This window comes from Schistocerca gregaria, chromosome 2, assembly GCF_023897955.1.
Source record: "Schistocerca gregaria isolate iqSchGreg1 chromosome 2, iqSchGreg1.2, whole genome shotgun sequence".
NCBI lineage: Eukaryota > Metazoa > Arthropoda > Insecta > Orthoptera > Acrididae > Schistocerca > Schistocerca gregaria.
In genome coordinates, this window is record NC_064921.1 from 732222005 (window position 1) to 732242400 (window position 20396).

The 20396-nt window shown below is 45.0% G+C and overlaps 1 protein-coding gene across 8 annotated transcripts in view; it reads right to left on the reverse strand.

Moving 5' to 3' along the window:
* The window catches only part of LOC126334869 (atypical protein kinase C), a 704619-nt gene that overhangs the window by 2538 nt on the left and 681685 nt on the right, over positions 1–20396 (reverse strand). The window lies entirely within an intron of this gene.

Genomic DNA, 20396 nt, shown 5'->3' on the forward strand with positions numbered 1-20396 from the left:
ATGAAAGTACATAATTATTGTGTATAATACTGTCCACCGCCTAAAGTTCACTTTATAATGTTCAACAACATGTTTGATAGACAACATAAATGAAGAGTGCTCAGTTTAACAGTTTCTCAGCCAATATCAAGACCTTACGAAATTTAGCATTATAACAATTTAGCCTGTAACAGAAGGACGTGGAATAGAAGGGAGAACCGATAGAGGTACTCAAGGTACCCTCCGCCACACATCGTCACGTGGCTTGCGGAGTATGGATGTAGGTGTAGAATATTGTGTAGCTGAATTATTTATTGTACTTCACATCGTCCATTACGAGAATTTTAATTTTAAATTTAAGAAACAAGTTTCATACGCAACACACTGTGCAAGTGTTTTGTATCTTTTTTTGTTATAATGTTTGGTTATATAAGAACTAGCGTTCCTTTCAGACGACAATTATTTCCTGAAGATGGCCCAATAAGCCAAAAACTAGTCTGAAACTAACGAAAAAATCAGTAGGACAAAAACGTCCACTTATTATTCAAACTTAAATATGTAATTGTTCTACCAAGTAGTAACGGAAGAATCCATAAATAAAAATGTGTGCTTATAGCACATCAGAGTAGAAGACTAACAGATTTAAATACCCTGACTTCTGAGGTGTGATTGTTCACTGAGAATATCTTTTGGTTGCTCAAGGAATAGACAGACCTCAGAAGTAACAGATTCTTAGGCATTTACGCAAGTGTGCTGCAACCATACATTCTTAGCTGTGTACATTCCCGTTGTGAAGTGCATACGCCTCTACATCCATACTCTGCAAACCGCTATGAACTGCATGACAGAGGACGCTTCTCATTTTACCACTTATTAGGGTTCTTCCAGTTCCATCCCGTGGGGAGCGCGGGAAGAATGATTGTTTAAAAGCACCTGTGCGATACGTACAAGGTTGTGGTACATTCCTAGAATCATCATTTATAGCTGCTTCTTGAAACTTTGCAAGTAGACTTTCTCGGGATAATTTGCGTCTACCTTGAATAGTCTGCCAGTCTTGCAGCATCTTCCTGGCACATTCACGTGGGTCGAGCAAACCTGTGACCTTTCGTGCTGCCTTCTTTGTATCGGCAGGATGTCCCCGGCGAGTCCTATTTGGTACGGGTAAAACACACGTGAGCAATATTCTAGGTTCGGTCGCACGAGTGCTTCGCAAGCAGTCGCCTTCATAGACTGACTACATTTCCCAGGTATTCTACGAATGAACCGAAGTCTGCAACCTGCTTTACCTACGACTGAGCCTATGTGATCATTCCATTCAATACCTTTACAAATAATTATACCCAGTTATTTGTATGAAATTACCCATTCCAACAGTGTTTCGCTCATATTCTAGTCACAGGACACTAAGTTCTTATTAGTTTTGTGAAGTGCACATGGTCCACTTACAATTACAGTAAATAAAAACATGTAGCATGGCAAATGTGTTGCCGACTAGCTACTCTTTCATTTACACATATCTTACAAGTCGTCATCTCTGCTCCACGTTGACTGACTGTAATTTGCCTGTAAATAACACAAAGCTACGCATTACGTTACTCGTGTCACCGATAACAGCCGTTTATGGAATTACCATTAAACGTGCCACAGATATATTACGACGTCGCTATTTTTAATCTATTTGTATGTCGTGACATGACATCGAGTCTTATAAGTTTGTGAATGTTAACAGACTCAGAATGAGATTATCACTCTGCAGCGGAGTGTGCGCTGATGTGAAACTTCCTGCCAGATTAAAAACGTGTGTCATGATAATAAGAATCCATGCAGCTCACAGGGGCAGTAAGTAAGCTCACCTCGCTTTAACACGGCTTAAATGAAACCATTTACGCGAAGGACTGGCGTGAAAAAAATATCGCTTCTTGTTCACGCACGTACTTGAGTTCGGTCATCAATCCAACAGTTCGAGCGCAGAAGGCCACTGCCGCTCCTATACGCCGCGTCGCAGGTAAAACTGGCCCGCGCTGCATAAAAAGTTCCCAAAGGGCGCCATTACGACGGAGCTGACGCCGCTATTCTCAAGGTGGACCGGGCCCCGGCGCACGGCTCCTTCGCGACGGCGCAAGTTCTGCTAGGGCCTTTGTCCCCCCCCCCCCCCCCCCCCCTTACGTGGACGGCGTTTTATGGCCGCATTAAAACGGGTACGCCACCGAGTGGGTTTTGTCCCCCCTTATTTTTTTTATTTTTTTGCGACTTGGCTCCTACTCAGCCGTAAAAGCGCGCGGAACGCGTTTCTGAAGGGTTGCACGCACACCGCGCCGCGGTTAATGAAGGACCGGTGCCGGGCGCGCGCTGGCCTTATTAAATAACTCGGGGCTTCCCCGCAGCGCCGCCGACGCCGCCACAAATTACCACCCGGAGGGCTTTTCCGGCGAAAATCCGCGCCGGATTCGTCGGAGTAATTGGCAGCGTTCTCCCCGCGGTAAGAATAACATAGTGTGGTGGGATGATAAACGACCATCTGCCGGACAGATACGGCCATAAAGAGGTGACGGCCGGGTTATAATCCGCAGTACAAGTTTTTGTCATACTACCAGCGGTCGTGGCGTTTCGCATTAGATACACAGATATAATAGCAGAAATTGTATTTGCTTAAAACACCTGTAATTTTTTTTAGTGTGAAATTTTCTTTCCCCGTATGGTAATCGAGACGAACTCTCAAATAAATCATGTGCATGTATAACGAAACCAGAATTAGTCAAATCTGACGTGAATCGCCTCGCAAAGAAAGGTGATGTATGTACTAAATGTGAAGATCATGACTGTTCGACAGTTGGTACAGCTAGGGTTCCACACTGTTATCTTACGTTTACGTGACAAAACAAGAGAAACTGCACTATGTCAATAACTTTGGTGTTCCCATCAAACACACACAAAGACAGAGGGAGAGAAAGAGAGAGAGAGAGAGAGAGAGAGAGAGAGAGAGAGAGAGAGAGAAATCTCAATACTTGAAGGGCTCCTGAAATCAGTTCATAACGCATTTAACAAAGAGTTCCTCCAGTATCTATTATGCTCTCTCTGTATATTGATACGCTTATGAAAAATTACGGGTTAGTCCGATGACAGTATCTAGGTACACTGCATGAAACAAATGAGACCAAGCTAAACATTTAAAATGAACGAATGATTTTAGTTTACTGTGATTTTTGACGCAAATTTCAAGTCTATCATTCTTTTATAGCAATCGTTTAGAATTGTACCTGGTGTAACTTCAAGTGGATAAATTGTTCTGAAATGCACGATGTACAAGTGACGAACATCTGAAAAAAATACGGCTAGTGGACTACCATATAAGCAAATGTAATGCAATATGCAAAATATCCAATATAGTTTAGTTACTCCTTTATTAAACACTACGTAGAATCAGTCACAATTGTGAAACATTTATAGGAACCTGCAAGGAATGAGTGAACATGAGAAGGTCAGATAAGTCACGATTTATAGGTAGTTTCACTAGAACCATTATTATTATTATTATTATTATTATTATTATTATTATTCATGAGACATATTTATTCCACAAAAATGTGAATGGTTCATCGGACAAAAGAGGAAAGTAATCAAGGAAGGGTACGTCATTTAACGCATCCTCATTGTGTAGATTGATATCTGACTTTTATCAAAAGTCGGATGGTATCCTCAAATATGTTTTGTCGGTGTAGTGTGGGTACCAATCAAAATACGTTGTCTATGTGCGTGATGTAGTTCTTTAAAATGAACTCCACAATACACATTCCCGTTGAGTGTGGGGTCGTTTTCGATAATAGAAAGATCTGGATGTGAAACATGTAGAAAGCTGATGTCAACTGAAGAAAATTTACGGTTAAACAGTAAAGAACGAAAAAAATGAGAAAACAGTGTGAAATGCCGAGCCAATGCTTTAAGAAAGTGCAGGTCGAAACTCGTCTCTAAATCCACTACTCGTCATATATGACTTAAAGAGTCAATCTAAGAATTAAACTGTGAAAGATACCTTAGCACAAAGTAGATACGTTTCCTGAACGTGAAACGTTTTTGAAGCCAAAGCGAAGAATGCTGTGAAAAACTGCCTTAATGGACGGCGGAAATTCTAAAGCTGATTAACAGATATGACGACAGATTAAATGCAGGAAATGGCTACGTCGAGAAACAAAGGAAGCTTAAAACATTTGTTAAATACAAGCTTACAGAGCAAAATACTACTCACACCCTTCAAAGGGACTACTAGTCGCTTTGGAGCGCTGCAGATGATGTAGAACTCTTTATCAGATGCTCAAGTGACTATCCACTGCTGACCTAGATCACGTCAGCGAAGTGGTATTTGGCAATCGCTAGTATGCAATGACAGTGCTGAGGTAGACTGACGTGTCAGGCAGGAAGAGAAGCGGCTGCTGTGTTTGTATTTGCTCGTGAGCAAACCGTGATTTAAGATCCCTATTTGTTGGTCTCTCGTGCCTGCATGTAATAGCGTACTACTCACGGCCTTGTAACACAGCACAGCAAGCAGAACAATAGGCGTAAGAAGTACCTAACGAACAGGGTCCTGAGACGAGAGTCACACCTTGTCAATGGAAGCCGATTTCAAATCGGGCAGGCACTGTCATTGAATGGTGCAAGTCCAATTCAACACGTTTCCTAGGGAATACCTGGAAAGAAGTCTTTGTTCAAGTACAACATGCGGTGTAAGAATTTGGGGGTCACAAAATCGTGGCGTCATCTTCGAACACGAAAGAGACTCACCGAAACTGAATGTGTTTTGTGCCTTTTTTGTTCACAAAGTTCATGGACCTTTCTTTTTTGTAGCGGAAACTGTGACAGGAACATCATACCTCGATATGCTGCAAAATTGATTGTTTCCTGTATTTCACAAAAATTCCAGTGATTTCGTTTTTATGTGGAACGTCATCCCGACTCTTTCACCTTGAGGTGTGGGCTTATCTTAACACCACCGTCCCACAACGTTGGCTTGGAAGAAGTGGACAACAAGATACTGTTGATTATTTTTTGGCCTCCCATGTCACCAGGCCTCACGCCTTGCGGTTCTTTAATGTGGAGGTATATACAAGGCATCCTTAGTCCCACTTATGGCAGCTACTCCTCAAGAACTGAGAAATCGAATACTTTCTGCACACTTTGACACTTTGGATCTCGGCAGATTGAATTCCCTAACGATTTCCGAAATGGAATATCCCACGCAACTAACTACTATTCCGCGTCCAAAGTCCGTACATTTCCGTCGTGCGCCCGTAATCGAGTAGGAAATCTTTTCACGCGAATCACCTGAGTACAAATGACAACTCCGCCTATGCTCCCCTTCTATACCTTGTGTACGCGTTATTACCGCCACCTGTATACGTGCATATCGCTATCCCATGACTTTGGTCACATATGTGTGACGGTAACGTTACATCAGTCTACGACGAGGTGAGTGGAACCATTGGTTTCCTACAGCGTAACATAATGACAAATTGCCTGCAACACACGTGAAAGATAGTCGGCAAACCTCGCTTCCAGGGTGTAACAGTGCCGTAAAGCTGCTCCGCGTAGTCGCGTAGTGCGTACAGTGCAACGAGTGGCAGAAGACGTATAAGCGTTAATTGAACAGCGCTGGCGAGAGCGGCGGCCGGCGTGTAGCCGGTGGCGGGTGGAAGCGGAGGTTGGGGTGCAGGTGGGGGCGGGGCCGCGGCGTCGCCGGGCCGGGCCGGCCACCGACCGATCAATACGCGCCGCCGGGGCGCGCGTGGGCGGCGAGGCGCTGCGCTGCAAAAATAGTCGCGCGCCGCTACCTAGCCGAGCCCGGACGGAGTGGCGGGCGGCCGAGCGCGGCGAACCGCACCTCGCCTCCCTCCACGCTCCAGTCTCCCTGCCTGTGCACCTCTGCTCTCCCGCGCAGCTACGCACCACTACAAGCAATAGCGGAGACACGTTTGATACTTCTGTCGTTAGTGAAGTCACCTCCTCAGTACTTTCAGTCAGACAAGGCCTAAAATAGTATTATCGCCTCGAAACTGATCCTTGGGTACGTCACTGATACACTGTTACATGTCGCGATTGAAAATAGTTTTCTGACAGGCCCTACACACACATTCCGGTTTACCTGTCTGGTGTACCTGCACCGGTTAACGCGAACAAACGTGGCACAAAAAAAAAAAAAAAAAAAAAAAAGCACGCCACGGTACACTTGAGAGCACAGTTTTCACTGAAGGCAATGGGTTGGCTACATTAAGTTTGTTACTTGTTTTCACTTTCAACACTTTTGTGCAAACAGTTTCTTGCCTTCCTTTAAGGACATCCTGCTTTTTTAGGGATCCGTGCCTCAATATGAAAAAAACTGAATCCTTATAGGATCGCTTTGTTGTCTGTCTGTCTGTGTGTCTGACCGAGTAATAAGAGACCTTTTTCTCAGGAACGGGTAGATGCTCCAAATTCTAATTCATGTCACATACTGAAGTCTATGGTAGTTTGTCGGTGTAAGAAATTTAAGCTTCTAAATCAATACAATCAAAATATTCGGTCATTTCGGTCACATATTTTGACACACGCAAACTCACTCCTCAAAACCTATAGCGTACTTCCCATTGACCTACAAACACGAAATTCAGCATTCGCAACGCCTCACGGTGTAAGTGAAGTAACAAATCCGAAACTTGTTAAGCTGTAATAATATCACATAAAAAATATATTTTGCCATTTGAACATACATTGCATTCATCATCTGGCAAAACCATAATGGACGAAGATTACAGGATCCAAACATAAAATGTAAGTTGTAGTCACGTTTTAGTAAGTAAATAAAAATGCTGCATGAATCTTCTCTCACTCTCTCTACATATATAAAAATGAAACCGGAAGCCCGCTTGTTTTTGTACAGAGGAACTACTGTAGAGATTTGATACGGTCTTGGAATTCCCGGGAACAATATCTTTCCAGTACCGATCGATAACCGGCAATCTTTGGGATTCTCAATTCGCAGGGTGAGCGAGTCCTATTAACACTCGCCCAATTTTTATTTTTCAAATGGCTGGCTCTGAGCACTATGGGACTTAACATTTGTGGTCATCAGTCCCCTAGAACTTAGAACTACTTAAACCTAACTAACCTAAGGATATCACACACACATCCATCCCCGAGGCAGGATTCGAACCTGCGACCATAGCGGTCACGCGGTTCCAAACTGAAGCGCCAGAACCGCACGGCCACGCCGGCCGGCTTTTATTTTTCATCCAATACACAAGGGTGGGATTTATGCAGTATAGCTCAATGATTTAACCAGCGGTATTCCTTTAACGACATGTCATGTTGCAAATCGAACAAACCAACAAAGGTCAACACTATCAACATTACAAATTAACACAACGAGAACCACAACAAAACATAATTTTTAACTATTCACGCGGTTACTAAGACATACTAGAAGCGTCGCTGTAATAAGACGCTGGATTCAAAATCTGCATCTAACATGGTATGTGACGGAGGGTACTTCAGGCATCACTATCTGTTCCTTCCTTTCCCATTCCATTCAGAAAGGCGCGTGGGGAGAACTACATTCGGTAAAACTCCTCATTAGCTCTAATTTCTCGGATACTCTCGTTGTGGTAATTTAGCGACACATACACAAGTGTTGCGACAAACGTTGAGGGGTTATAGAGGGGTCTCTTGAAGAACAAATCGAGGAGGATAGGACCTAGTGATAGAAAACGTCATCCAACGACGCTACAGAGCGTCGAAGTTATGGCCGCCGGCACCCACCCCTAGGCAGCAAACGTGACCTTATACGCTGACGGACGTAGGCGGAACATCTCGCAATGTTGTTCTGTCATCGCGGCTCATTGTCACCATCGCCAGTGGGGAAGATGGAGCTAGCTACTGGTTAAACAGGCCTTGTCTCCTATGACAGGGAGGCTCAGTTGAGTTTCCATCTGCTGTTTATTTTTCTCCTTGAACACTCTACAATCTCTAATGTTTTTCTGTGAACAAGAGAAAAATAAACTGAGGATGGAAACGTATGTCCGACACTGTCATTCACCAAGGTAACAGAACATTGCAGTCATAGGAGATAAGGCCTGTCCATGTGACAGCTAGCTCTATCTTCTCCACTTGCGAAGGTGGCAATCAGTCTGCAGCTCGTGGTCGTGCGGTAGCGTTCTCGCTACCCGTGCCCGGGTTCCCGGGTTCGATTCCCGGCGGGGTCAGGGATTTTCTCTGCCTCGTGATGACAGGGTGTTGTGTGATGTCCTTAGGTTAGTTAGGTTTAAGTAGTTCTAAGATCTAGGGGACTGATGACCATAGTTGTTAAGTCCCATAGTGCTCAGAGCCATTTGAACCATTTTTTAGTCGCAATCAGAATAACATTGCGAAAGGTTCCGTCTATGTCCGTCAGCATCAAAGGTCACGTGTGATGCCGAAGGGGTGGCCTAGACACTCTGTGGCGTCGTTGGGTGACGTTTCCAGACACGAGTTTCTATCCTCCATTTGTTCCTCAAGACACCCTCTACAACCCTGGAAGTCTGTCGCAACATTTCTGGGACACACTGTACATCGGAGGAAGTAATATGTTGCCTGACTCTTCCCGGTATGTACTCTTTCGATATTCTGATGGTAAATTTCTCCGTGGTGCTCATCGCCTCTCTTATGACGCCTGTGACTGGAATATGCTAAGGATCTCCATACTGCTCTCGCGGCTACTAAACTATCTCGTGACAAAACATGCCCCTTTCATTCCATAAGCTCTACCTGTTCTGTTAATCAAACCTGGTAAGCGTCGCAGACTAATCAGCAATATTCAAGAACTGGTTGAACTAATGTTTTGCAGATATTTCTTTCCTCGGTGAGTTAAATTTTCTTACGAGTCTCCTAATGAATCTCATCCTGGAATCTACTTTCCCTATCATTTGTTTTACGTGGTCATTACACTTTTAGATCGGTCCATATGGATACTCGCACGTATTTTACTGGACTTTGTGTTTCCAGTGATTACTCATGAATAGTGAAACCGAAGAGTAGAGGAGAATTAGTGTGAAGCTGGGAGATGAACGCTCTACAAGGCACTTAAGTGTGAATTGCAGAGAAGTCATGTAGATGTCGATTTTTCGCCTATTTATGTTCATGGTCGACTCCCTGTCACTACACAGCTCATCAGTTCTCTGCAGGTCTTCCTGCAATTCGCTAGTCTTCTGGCCTGCGAAACGGCTCATGGGGCTTTAGATCTTATCATTTATGTGCAACAAACAGTGACCATCCTACCACTCCTCTTTGGGGTATTCCCAAATTACCTCTATGTCTGTCGATTCTCTTCTTTTAAGAGCGACGTGTTAGATTCTAACTGTAAGGTTTACTGAATCCACTCAGAAATCTGTTACGATACTGTATAATCTCCGATATCTATGACTTTCTATATCTCATGGATGGCAGAGCTTCTTGAGTTCCACAAAATCTGTATTTGCGAAATCCATGTTGATTATTAGAGGGGAGATGATGTTCTCCAAAAAATGTCATAATACGTGAGCATAAAATATGCTAAACAGTTCTACAATAGATTGACTTCAGTGATAGGTGCTTACAATTATGGGCATCTGTCCTACAAGGACGCGATTTAAAAGGATCGTCCGCCCATCCAGATTCTTTTCCTCTGCGATTTTCCTAAATTGCTTCATCGAATGCGGGAGTGGTTCCTTTGAAATCGATTTTAAATCTTAATTATTTTCTGCTCTGAAAAAAAAGGGCGCAAACTGAGAGCTCTTGACACCTGTGCAGGTGATTAACATACATGCTGTGCCCTCGACGCACTCCCATGGAGGAAAAAATCGAATTTCGATTCTTCTCTGGCCATCGTGTTCGTCTGCATAGTTTTGTTTTGACAAACGATACGGTCCATCATTTTAGGTATACCTAACAAGTGTGTCGGCAAGTGTTTGGGTCTCTTAACGACGAAATTAATACACACGGTATGGGATTTGCGTAATTTTGAACCTAAATGTTGGTGACACCCTGTAGGTCGAAACTCGGTTGGTAATAGCACACACAACGAGAAAAGCAAGGCTTCAGGTTGGTATTCCAGGTCGCTAATCAGCTGTTAGCTGTCGAGAAGTTTCATTAAAGCTTAGCGGCGCTACACAGCGAAGGGATCGTTAAGATAATATATACTGTTTGCAGTATATGGTATTAATATTTATTATACAATACTTTACTCTACCAAACACTAAGGTAATGGAAAATTGTCGCTGTTAAACCCGCAGTGCTCACTGAGAAGATTCTGTGCGTATACACTTGTTCCCCTGAGTGATCACAGGTACGACTCATCAGCCATGTGAAAGATAATGTTCTTTTAGTGTGAAGCGATTTGTTTAGACTCCTGTGTGTCATCTTCCGAGCGCTAAATTTATTTCTGAGTACGACACTGCTAGTGAAAATGCAGTTCCACAAATTGTTTTTGTGGCCTGTTCTTGTTGTCTTGGCCGCAATTCATATTTTTCGTCTTCTTGTGGATCTCTGTTGGATGCCTCATCCTGCTGGTACTATATGCATTGTTTTGACACCTTTTCTTGATAGAACTTCACTTTTACTTCATACTTATTTTCCGAAAAACTTTTATTTGCTCGGACACTTACGTCTGATGGCAATTCACAATGAATATGGAGACGGAAGTGTTGGATCAAACAAAGTTTTATGGACAATAGGTGTAAAGTAAAAAGACTTTTACACTATGGCATTTGAAACTGTATAAAAACGTGTGAAAACAGTGTACAAAATAGCATTAAAAAGAGGTATGCACCACACCTACAGAATAGGGCGAAAAATGACATACTGCCAAAACGACAAAAAAGGGGCAACGAAAACCGATCTGAAAAAAATGTGTTTTCGCTAGCAATGTAATTTTTAAAAATAAATTTTAGACACAGAAGATGACACTCTAAGCTAGGTATCGAAATATGTCTGGGTGAATGGAAAGGCGTAAACACTGTTTTGCATGAGGCGGAGTTCAAAAGCAACCAAATTTTTTTATCGTCAAACAGTGTAGGATAATTTTGTAACTGTAACGGACTGCAAGAATTAAAGTTGTGTTTATAAATATGCGCGTACACGAAGCGTAAACAGTTTGGTTACTTTCAGTACGACTTACAAACGTAAGGCTTGGATGTGGCTCCTACCAACTCATGTAGACAGGCAGATGGTGTACTGTGGCGGTCCGGCCCGATGGCAGACAGGGTTCGCGGACACGGCACTTGGCAGCAGTCAGTTCAGGCGGCCAGATGTGAGTCGCTACCCTCGCCCACGACTTGGTGATCCCCCAAAATACGTCGGACCGCGCTTCGTGTGTTCTAAAAAGACGCCTGTCACACCGCTCCCAGAATAGTGCGGCCGCCGTCCCCGTCTCCTCCAGCACCTGCCGCGTGTGTACGACTGACTGCGACCATAGCACCGGCCGAGCCCTGCTACCCGCGTGTCCAACTGGACTCTTCTCTTAAGCCGTCGGCACACGGACCGCGCATCTGAGCGTTGAGCGTGCCTAGTTAATGACGTCATAGCGCGGAACAGCGCGTTCGGAAGTCTTTCCGAACGTGCTGAGCAGTATCTGGCATGACAGATATTGTGAGAGTGCGTCTGAGCGTTGACCAATGAGATGGCACAACGCCACATACGACACACTCACGCCGTCTCCCTTAAATAATTGCGAGGCGCCATATTGGCATTCATTTCTAGCCTATATGTATATATGCCGGTTCCGAACACCAGCAAATTGGGAGTAAGTGGAAAACACGTTGTTAACTGTGTGATTCGTTCCAATAAAATAATTAGAAACATCATATTCGTGGCAAAAGAATTATTGTAACTTGCTTACTATGGGAGTCGGCTATTTGAAGGCAGCGACACGTTGAAGATCCACCCAAAACGCAAAGTTTTTGGTACAATTGTTACAATTAAATTTCAATTAGTAACATATCTACGATAAAGGTTTTCAGCAAGGGTAAGATATTTTGTTTAGATACAAAGGGTGTGTTGTTGGTTTAGCGTAGTGAGTAGCGTTACAGGCCTGTATTGAGCAGTAAGTTGGGGCTGTGGTTCGCGACTTGACACTTCGGAATTTTTTTTCCCTACATTTGCGTTTTTATGAGGTTCTGATACTTTATTAGTTAAATACAAGTATATACTATAATATCTGATATTACGTAAATGTAAGTTCACCTTTTTTGAGGGGTGACTTTGTTCGATTGGCTTAATCCACAGGACAGCTTGCGTTACTTGTATAAACATATTTTGCTCCTTTTTCTTTTACGCTTCGTAATCCACATGTTGCAAAGATTCTGCTTCTGAGCAGCAACAGTGATCAAGTAAGACTGACCTTGGGGTTTTACTAAATGTGGGAATGATGAAATAATGTTTATCTTATGCGGAGAAGCACTGCAGATTCGTACCGCACTGTTTGTCATGGAAGTTTTATAAGCCTGTGTCCTTGTTGTTTGGACACGGTACTTTCCTTTTCGTGGACGATGCAGGAAAATGTGCGTTTATCGTAGCTAACGTGGGAATTTTACGCGCACCCGTTGAGTAAACAGTGTGATTTACGAACTAGAAACATTCCTCACTCCGCTGGAGTGCGTTGCGATCGCGTATACCACGTTGGGGCCCACGTACCGTGTGCACAAGTCGCATCGCTCCTGAGCGTTCAGCAGCACGTTGAACTTGGCACGCTCAGCGTTAACGTTCGACAGCACGGTCCGTGTGCCGACGGCTTTAGGGCTACCTCCGTCCGCCCGCAGGCAGTGTCACTCACTGCTTTTCACTCTATAAGCTATTCCTTCTTCTTGTGAAAATCCTTGAGAGTTTAAAACCCAATGCTAAATAGACTGAGACATCCAGGCACGAATCTGACAGCAGCTTTCTCCTACCACTGAACAGACGTAGAGATGCGATGGCAGGTCGAGAGTCTTCCATAGATAGCTTAATCGGTTAGAGCATTGCCTCCGCGAAGCAATTGTTTCAGGTTCGTGTCGCAGTTCGGCATTCCGCACACTGACTACTCCATTCTTAATGCGATTTCTACCTCACACTGGAAACTGTGAAACGAACCGCGTACAATTAAGACGACTGAGTAACAGTCTTACAGGTTTTCAATGCGTCTACAGGCTGACAGAAGCACGTTTCCTGTTTTATGTTAGTTAAAATATTTTTTCCGAGTGTGAAATTATTCGCTTCACGAATTAATCATCACATATTTTCGAACTACACAGAAGAGTATTTAGCGTTGATTCCTACTTATTTACGTAACGAAGACTCAACTTCTAGTAGTAAATATTGGAGCGACCTGTCAAAGCTTAAGTATTTCAGTCGAGAACAACAAAAACGAATTATTATCATCTATTCACAACAAACGCTTCACATTTTTAGTCTATGGTAGTGCACTGGCTGCAATTATACCACTTCGGGAAGAATATGAAATGCTCGGATTACTGCAATAGTCTGAATGTATCGTCCCGGAAGTGCAAACCTTCAAATCCTACAGACAACTGCCCAAAAGAAACAACATCTATTTAATGTCAAAGCACTGTTCTGCCGGTTTTGGAAAGCAGGAGTCACGCTATGACTTACTGGAACTGCGAAGCGTCCTTTGTCCATGAAACGCAAGGGTCCAGGTTCAAACCCGACCCTGAACACAGTTTTAATCTAGCAGGATGTTTCAGCACACAGCGTTCTGATTAACTGGCGCAAGCACTTGGAAAGGAATGAATTCAAATCTCTGTGATCAGTGTAAAAGGGGAACAAAAATACATTACTGGCCATTAAAATTGCTACACCACGAAGATGACGTGCTACAGACGCGAAATTTAACCTACTGGAAAAAGATACTGTGATATGCAAATGATTACCTTTTCAAAGAATTCACACAAGGTTGGCGCCGGTGAAACACCTACAACGTGCTGACATGAGGAAAATTTCCAACCGATTTCTCATACACACACAGCAGTTGACCGGCGTTGCCTGATGTAACGTCGTTGTTGTGCCTCGTGTAAGGAGGAGAAACGCGTACCATCACGTTTCCGACATTGATAAAGGTCGGATTGTAGCCTATCGCGATTGCGGTTTATCGTATCACGACATTGCTGCTCGCGTTAGTTGAGATCCAATGACTGTTAGCAGAATATGGACTCGGTGGGTTCAGGAGGGTAATACGGAACGGCGTGCTGGATCCCAACGGCCTCGTATCACTAGCAGTCGAGATGACAGGCATCTTATCCGCATGACTATAAAGGATGGTGCAGCCACGTCCCGATCCCTGAGTCAACAGATGGTGCGTTTGCAAGACAACAACCATCTGCACGAACAGTTCGACGACGTTTGCAGCAGCATGGACTATAAACTCTGAGACTATGGTTGCGGTTACCCTTGAAGCTGCATCACAGACAGGAGCGCCCGCGATGGTGTATTCAACGACGAAGCTGGGTGCACGAATGACAAAACGTCATTTTTTCGGATGAATCCAGATTCTGTTTACAGCATCATGATGGTCGCATCCGTTTTTGCGACATCGTGTGAACGCACATTGGAAGCGTGTATTCGTCATCGCCATACTGGCGTATCACCTGGCGTGATGGTATGAGGTGCCATTGGTTACACGTCTCGGTCACCTCTTGTTCGCATTGACGGCAGTCTGAACACTGGCCGTTACATTTCAGATGTGTTACGACCATTCGATACCTGCGAAACCTTACATTTCAGCAGAATAATGCACGACCGCATGCTGCAGGCCCTGTACGGGCCTTTCGACTGCTGCCCTGGCCAGCACATTCTCCAGATCTCTCACCAACTGAAAACGTCTGGGCAATGGTGGCCGAGCAACTGGCTCGTCACAATACGCCAGTCACTACTCTTGATGAACTGTGGTATCGTGTTGAGGCTGCATGGGCAGCTGTACCTGTACACGCGATCCAAGCTCTGTTTGACTCAATGCCGTTATTACGGCCAGAGTTGGTTGTTCGGGGTACTGATGTCTCACGATCTATGCACCCAAATTGCGCGAAAATGTAATCACATGTCAGTTCTAGTATAATGTATTTGTGCAATGAATACCCGTTTATCATCTGCATTTATTCTTGGTGTAGCAATTTTAATGGCCAGTAGTGTAAAAGTAGTTGCACCAAACAGGAGATCTATCCGCGAGGCGGCGCTCCCTTCGGTGACGGCGGGACTCTGTTAACGAGAGCCGAGCCGTGTACCTGGCGGCGGCGAAGCGCATTAGCAAATTGCATTAGGGGCGACCCTGTCGCCAGCTTCCGGCGACAACTGCAATCAGTCAGCCGCGACCGGCGCCGGCCATTCACTGCGCAGGCAGCTGGAAGGCGGCGCCATTAGCGGAACACGGCGCGCAGGCCAGGGAACGAACGCCGACCCCGCCCTGCATCAAGATTTACAGCGGCAGCTGACAGCTAGCCACGCGGGAAACCTTAACCTTGCCGTCTTTAACACATGTTGTTGTTTTTTCACAATTTAACGTTCAATTGGCTATGAAGCTGACCAGAAGCAGGTATAAGGGTCAGTGGAAAGAGACATGCTGATGGACCTATCTGGCGTCCATCTTAGGACACGTTAATCGTCTGCGGAAAAAAATCATGGCGTCCGAACTTAAGTTACTCCTGGTCATTGTACATCTACATCATGTTCAGCGTGCCACCTAACGGTATGTGGCGTACATGTCCGTACTGTTTTACGATTTAAATTAGTAGACGCGAGACGAAGCTCCACAGCTGCGACGTTGTCGCGCCAAGTAGACTGCAGGCAGCCACCACAGGGCTCCGCTCTCTGCATGAATAGAAAATCGGTTTAAAATCTGTCTCCTAAAGAACAACAATAAATGGCTTAGACGTTTTACTGTAAGTGTCTTTCCATTGTACAACGGTTGAAACTGTAATAGTGACAACTATTTATTTAGAATTTATGCAGAATAGATGTTTGCAAGATTAAGTAAGTAGTCACCAGCGCTGCGTATAACGTGTTGTCAGTGGTACGGAAGTCACATATTTCCCTCGGCAGTGCCAGTTGTGTTGGCAGTTTGTATGAAGCGGTCTGTTGCCGCACAAATCTCTGTAATTGTTCTGAAGCGAATGCCATAAAGTGGTTCCTGTGATTTAGCTATTACAGCGCCATCTATCACAAAGCGAAAAAAGTGGTCCAACTATACAACATTCATAGTTCTTTACGTACTAGACGAATATGTAATAAAACATCACGGTTCCTATTTAAAAAAAAGAAAAAAACGCAGTTGGTATCCGTTTGACCTATGGCAGCGCCATCTAGCGTGCCAACCACAGCGCCAACTGGTTGAAAAATGGTTCAAATGGCTCTGAGCACTATGGGACTTAACTTCTGGTCCCCTAGAACTTAGAACTACTTAAACCTAGCTAACCTAAGCACATCACACACATCCATGCCCGAGGCAAGATTCGAACCTGCGACCGTAGCGGTCGCGCGGTTCCGTACTGTAGCGCCTAGAACCGCTCGGCCACTACAGCCGGCCGCGCCAACTCGTTTCCCCGTTCAAGCTAGACGAGTTTCGTTCTTTGTAATTTTTTTCGTTTTGTGCTTATTTCCTGAGATATTTGGTTCGGTCACTATCAATGGACCACCCATGCCCATCACGCAAAAAGGCGTTTTCGTAGTAACTATTGCAATTTATAAGTACACGTTTCCGTTAGAAATAAAAATAAATACATATTTGTTTGAATGTCTCGCTTAACAGAACAGTTAATTTCATCATCCCAGCAACAGAATCACGTGCCTCTCTTCCAACCACCATTTGCTGAACATTCAGTTTCGAGATCTTGAACCATTCACGAAAGAATAGTGGTGTAAGTCTGAGGTGATTACCTTTGGACAATAACAATGGTGGATGGGGCAGAAAGGAAAGGGAAGGAACTGATGATTTCAGCTGCACTGGGACTTTATGCGGATACGGCGGCGACGATGCAGCATGTGTGTCGGCGCGGGACTCAACCACGGGGTCTCCTGCTTATTAGGCGTAACCCACACAGTGTTAGCGCAAAAGCGAGCACTGTCTGGGCACGCTCCCCGGCCGACCCACACTCCAACATAGCGCCGCCACCTATCCGCGCAGTCCACGTCCATGTTCTTCATGCTTCATTTTAGATTCCCGTTGGAGGTCGAACGATATTCAGCATCCGCACTGAAGGCTGTGCATCAGTTGCCCATATAAAAGAATGTGTAGTCTGAAAATAGCAAGAAAATCAGGCAGGAAGAGGTGGTACAAACCTATATACAATTTCGAATAACGGAGTTGCTTGCTTGTTGTGGGTGCGGTAACTTTAATTTCGCGTACAAGAATATGAGACACCCAACAGGAAGCAAGCTTGCTTTATTTGTGCTTCACTTCATTAGTTTCCTGCCGGTGCGCAGCCCACTGCTGCCTCTCTATAGAGAGAGAGTGGGCAGAAAATAGCGGACCATATGAAAACGAATCCGTAGCAAGCGGAGGAATAAAATCCAATTTGGAGGCGCACAGCTGAGGTCAACGCTCGTCGGCGAGGTTAGAGCGAAGTGAAGCCGTACCAGCAGAGAGAGAGAGAGAGAGAGAGAGAGAGAGAGAGAGAGAGGCAGTGCTGTGCCGGGGGAACGCCACGCAGTCCCCAGCGCCACCGCGAGCGCGAGCGGATATTGGCGGCCCAGGCCAGCGCCGCTTTGATACGAGTGCGGCGCCTCGATTTCCCGCGATCGCTCAATAAAGGCCGCAGGCGGCGGGCGGCGGCCGCTTCTAGGGAAACGGGTCGGCCTCGTTCTGCGCCGGCACTCCGCAGGAAGCGCCCGCTCCTAATAGCTCATCCCAGTCTCAAAGGCAGCGCCGAGCCGCACCGCGCCGTACCGCTCCACCCTCCTTGTTTCCGAAGGGATTACGTTCTTCACTGATAAAAGTACCAAATGAGAGGCCTCAAGTAGGAAGGCTGGGCCTTGGAGAAGGTAAGTGTGTGTGTGTGTGTGTGTGTGTGTGTGTGTGTGTGTGTGTGTGTGTGTGTGTGTGCGCACACGTGTTAGGGGGAAAGGGATGGCGGGGGGGGGGGGGGGGGGGGGAGGGGAGGGGGGAGAAAGCCGGTACGTACCTACATAATTTAAACTTGTGCCGAGGTTTAAGTTGATACACTGGTCTGCACAGATGTACCCCTGTCCATTTCACCTGAGCAGCCATTTCACAATTATTAGACGAAGACCTGAAACTTCCTGGCAGATTAAAAGTGTGTGCCGGAGCGAGATTCGAACTCGGGACCTTTGCCTTCCGCGGGCAAGTGCTCTACCAACTGCAGGGTTCGCAGGAGAGCTTCTGTTAAGTTTGGAAGGTAGGAGACGAGGTGCTGGCAGAAGTAAAGCTGTGAGGACGGGGCGTGAGTCGTGCTACGGTACCTCAGTTGGTAGAGCACTGGCCCGCGAAAGGCAAAGGGTCCGGAGTTCAAATCTCGGTCCGGCACACAGTTTTTATCTGCCAGGAAGTTTCTTTTTAGCGCACACTCCGCTGCAGAGTGAAAATCTCATTCTGGAGACAAAGACCTCTTTCCGAAACTTTCACACAGCAAAGCAGCGTAGAGGTTGAAACACTAGACTCGCATTCTAAGGGACCGAACTTCAAATCCTTGTCCCATCATTCTGATTTAGGTGTTCTGTACTTTCTCTGAAACGCTTAGAGCAAAAGTGCTGATTCCTTTTCAGAAGGAGACTGTCGATGTCCATTGGCACGCATCCCCGATTCCTAGCTTGTACTCCGTCTAACATAACCACCTCGATGACGGGGCGTGAAGCCCTGATCTTCCATCCTCCTCCGTCATGTGGTAGGAAATACTGTGGCAGTAGGCCATCGGATAACCTAACATGTTTAAATGGGTCGCTTAGTAAGGATTTTCCGATCATAGCTCTGGTGAAGTTCCATTTTTGCAATCTGCTGGTCTACGAAACGGACGGCACTAGCACTGAAGCACAAAAACGCCGTTTGTGCAGTTTCTGCCTCCCTGTTTAATTATTCTTTTTTAAAGAAAGGACCACGAAGTAGGCAAAGTTAAACCATTCTGCTATTTTTTAAGTAAAATGACACATGACGCTTCACTGGCCGTTGTGGCCGAGCGGTTCTAGGCGCCACAGTCTGGCATGGATGTGTGTGATGTCCTTAGGTTACTTAGATTTAAGTAGTTCCGAGTTCTAGGGGACTGATGACCTCTCAGATGATAAGTCCCATAGTGCTCAGAGCCATTTCACACATGATGGACGCACGAAGAAAAAATAAAAGCATTTTATCACAGGCAAAGAGGACATTCTTGGCCAAGAGAAAGCTATTATCAAACATCGGCCGAGAGCTGAGCAAGAAAATTAGCAAAATTTGTGCATCTGGAGTGCAGGTTTGTATGGTAGCGAATGATGGACTTTTGGAATACCCGAAAGGAAGAGAATCGAAACGTTCGAGATGTAGTGGCTTAGAAATATTTTGGAAACTTGCTGGTCTGGTGCGGAATGAGAAGGTTCCCCGCACTATCGGCGAAGAGACGAACATACGGAAAACGGCGACAAGAAGTAGCGACAGGATGATACGACGTGCGTCACGGAGTCCGGGAATTACCTCCGTGCTACTAGTGGGGGCAGTAGAGTGTAAAAACTGCAGGGGAAGACAGAGACTGGAATACACCCAGCATACAACTGTGGATGTCGGGTGCTAGTCCGATTCTGAGACGAAGAGGCTGGCACAAGTTTGGTGACCCCCAAAAAATGTTAATTAAAGCCTTTAGTATTATGCAAATATTAACTGGGACGGGACAAGAGACAGTACACATAAAAATATTCCACATAAAAGGTTTTGATATATTTAAAGGTATATTTCCATTCGCACTCTTTCAGTACAGACGCAGCATACTCCAGATCTTCAGGCTCAAAACAAGTTACAGAGTAAACTAATCCTACCGAGGCTTCTTTACAGACCGACAGCAGAATTATAAATGAAAAGGAGAACACTATGGATAATCTACAGTAACATTTACTTTCGTTATCCTGTTTTCGGCTTACAAGGTCATGATCAGATTCATGACGGCTTTGTACGCTGGAAACATGTTAACCAAATAAATTAATCCTGTAAATCATTCTCAATATTGCGATTTACATTTACAGCTAGAAGAGGATCCTAAACACAGTACTTTATGCTAAGGCTTGAAATCGATATTTACGTATTACTGCCATAAACAACTGGTGACAGTAACTGTTCCAAGTTAAAGGCATCAGCTTCAATGCATCCTTTACCACGGCAGATACAAGCCTACCAACCAGCTTCTCTGCCGTTTCTAAAGCAGTTTCATACAACGAGTTCGTGTACACCAAACAGCAACTACAGCAACAAAAATCACACA